The sequence below is a fragment of the Electrona antarctica genome (genome assembly GCF_951216825.1).
Source record: "Electrona antarctica genome assembly, contig: scaffold_176, whole genome shotgun sequence".
NCBI classification, from domain to species: domain Eukaryota; kingdom Metazoa; phylum Chordata; class Actinopteri; order Myctophiformes; family Myctophidae; genus Electrona; species Electrona antarctica.
In genome coordinates, this window is record NW_027637815.1 from 60,967 (window position 1) to 64,353 (window position 3,387).

Consider the following 3,387-nt stretch of genomic DNA (forward strand, 5'->3'; position numbering starts at 1 on the left):
CTGGACATAACTGACATTAAGGTTGTCTGTAGTGTCACTTATACCTGGACATAACTGACATTAAGGTTGTCTGTAGTGTCACTTATACCTGGACATAACTGACATTAAGGTTGTCTATGGTGTCACTTATACCTGGACATAACTGACATTAAGGTTGTCTATGGTGTCACTTATACCTGGACATAACTGACATTAATGTTGTCTGTAGTGTCACTTATACCTGGACATAACTGACATTAAGGTTGTCTGTAGTGTCACTGATACTGGACATAACTGACATTAAGGTTGTCTATGGTGTCACTTATACCTGGACATAACTGACATTATTGTTGTCTGTAGTGTCACTTATACCTGGACATAACTGACATTAAGGTTGTCTGTAGTGTCACTGATACTGGACATAACTGACATTAAGGTTGTCTGTAGTGTCACTGATACCTGGACATAACTGACATTAAGGTTGTCTATGGTGTCACTGATACCTGGACATAACTGACAATAATGTTGTCTGTAGTGTCACTGATACCTGGACATAACTGACATTAAGGTTGTCTGTAGTGTCACTGATACCTGGACATAACTGACATTAAGGTTGTCTGTAGTGTCACTGATACCTGGACATAACTGACATTAAGGTTGTCTGTAGTGTCACTGATACCTGGACATAACTGACATTAAGGTTGTCTGTAGTGTCACTGATACCTGGACATAACTGACATTAATGTTGTCTGTATTGTCACTGATACCTGGACATAACTGACATTAATGTTGTCTGTAGTGTCACTGATACCTGGACATAACTGACATTAATGTTGTCTGTGGTGTCACTTATACCTGGACATAACTGACATTAAGGTTGTCTGTAGTGTCACTGATACCTGGACATAACTGACATTAAGGTTGTCTGTAGTGTCACTTATACCTGGACATAACTGACATTAAGGTTGTCTGTAGTGTCACTTATACCTAGACATAACTGACATTAAGGTTGTCTGTAGTGTCACTGATACATGGACATAACTGACATTAATGTTGTCTGTAGTGTCACTGATACCTGGACATAACTGACATTAATGTTGTCTGTAGTGTCACTGATACCTGGACATAACTGACATTAAGGTTGTCTATGGTGTCACTGATACCTGGACATAACTGACATTAAGGTTGTCTATGGTGTCACTGATACCTGGACATAACTGACATTAAGGTTGTCTGTAGTGTCACTGATACCTGGACATAACTGACATTAAGGTTGTCTGTGGTGTCACTTATACCTGGACATAACTGACATTAAGGTTATCTGTAGTGTCACTGATACCTGGACATAACTGACATTAAGGTTATCTGTAGTGTCACTGATACCTGGACATAACTGACATTAAGGTTGTCTATGGTGTCACTGATACCTGGACATAACTGACATTAAGGTTGTCTATGGTGTCACTGATACCTGGACATAACTGACATTAAGGTTGTCTGTAGTGTCACTGATACCTGGACATAACTGACATTAATGTTGTCTGTGGTGTCACTTATACCTGGACATAACTGACATTAAGGTTGTCTGTAGTGTCACTGATACCTGGACATAACTGACATTAAGGTTGTCTGTAGTGTCACTTTTCCCTGGACATAACTGACATTAAGGTTGTCTGTAGTGTCACTTATACCTAGACATAACTGACATTAAGGTTGTCTGTAGTGTCACTGATACATGGACATAACTGACATTAATGTTGTCTGTAGTGTCACTGATACCTGGACATAACTGACATTAATGTTGTCTGTAGTGTCACTTATACCTGGACATAACTGACATTAAGGTTATCTGTAGTGTCACTGATACCTGGACATAACTGACATTAAGGTTGTCTATGGTGTCACTGATACCTGGACATAACTGACATTAAGGTTGTCTATGGTGTCACTGATACCTGGACATAACTGACATTAAGGTTGTCTGTAGTGTCACTGATACCTGGACATAACTGACATTAAGGTTGTCTGTATTGTCACTGATACCTGGACATAACTGACATTAAGGTTGTCTGTAGTGTCACTGATACCTGGACATAACTGACATTAAGGTTGTCTATGGTGTCACTGATACCTGGACATAACTGACATTAAGGTTGTCTATGGTGTCACTGATACCTGGACATAACTGACATTAAGGTTGTCTGTAGTGTCACTGATACCTGGACATAACTGACATTAAGGTTGTCTGTGGTGTCACTGATACCTGGACATAACTGACATTAAGGTTGTCTGTAGTGTCACTGATACCTGGACATAACTGACATTAAGGTTGTCTATGGTGTCACTGATACCTGGACATAACTGACATTAAGGTTGTCTGTGGTGTCACTTATACCTGGACATAACTGACATTAATGTTGTCTGTGGTGTCACTTATACCTGGACATAACTGACATTAAGGTTGTCTGTAGTGTCACTTATACCTAGACATAACTGACATTAAGGTTGTCTGTAGTGTCACTGATACATGGACATAACTGACATTAATGTTGTCTGTAGTGTCACTGATACCTGGACATAACTGACATTAATGTTGTCTGTAGTGTCACTTATACCTGGACATAACTGACATTAAGGTTATCTGTAGTGTCACTGATACCTGGACATAACTGACATTAAGGTTGTCTATGGTGTCACTGATACCTGGACATAACTGACATTAAGGTTGTCTATGGTGTCACTGATACCTGGACATAACTGACATTAAGGTTGTCTGTAGTGTCACTGATACCTGGACATAACTGACATTAAGGTTGTCTGTATTGTCACTGATACCTGGACATAACTGACATTAAGGTTGTCTGTAGTGTCACTGATACCTGGACATAACTGACATTAAGGTTGTCTATGGTGTCACTGATACCTGGACATAACTGACATTAAGGTTGTCTATGGTGTCACTGATACCTGGACATAACTGACATTAAGGTTGTCTGTAGTGTCACTGATACCTGGACATAACTGACATTAAGGTTGTCTGTGGTGTCACTGATACCTGGACATAACTGACATTAAGGTTGTCTGTAGTGTCACTGATACCTGGACATAACTGACATTAAGGTTGTCTATGGTGTCACTGATACCTGGACATAACTGACATTAAGGTTGTCTGTGGTGTCACTTATACCTGGACATAACTGACATTAATGTTGTCTGTGGTGTCACTTATACCTGGACATAACTGACATTAAGGTTGTCTGTAGTGTCACTGATACCTGGACATAACTGACATTAAGGTTGTCTGTAGTGTCACTGATACCTGGACATAACTGACATTAAGGTTGTCTGTGGTGTCACTTATACCTGGACATAACTGACATTAATGTTGTCTGTGGTGTCACTTATACC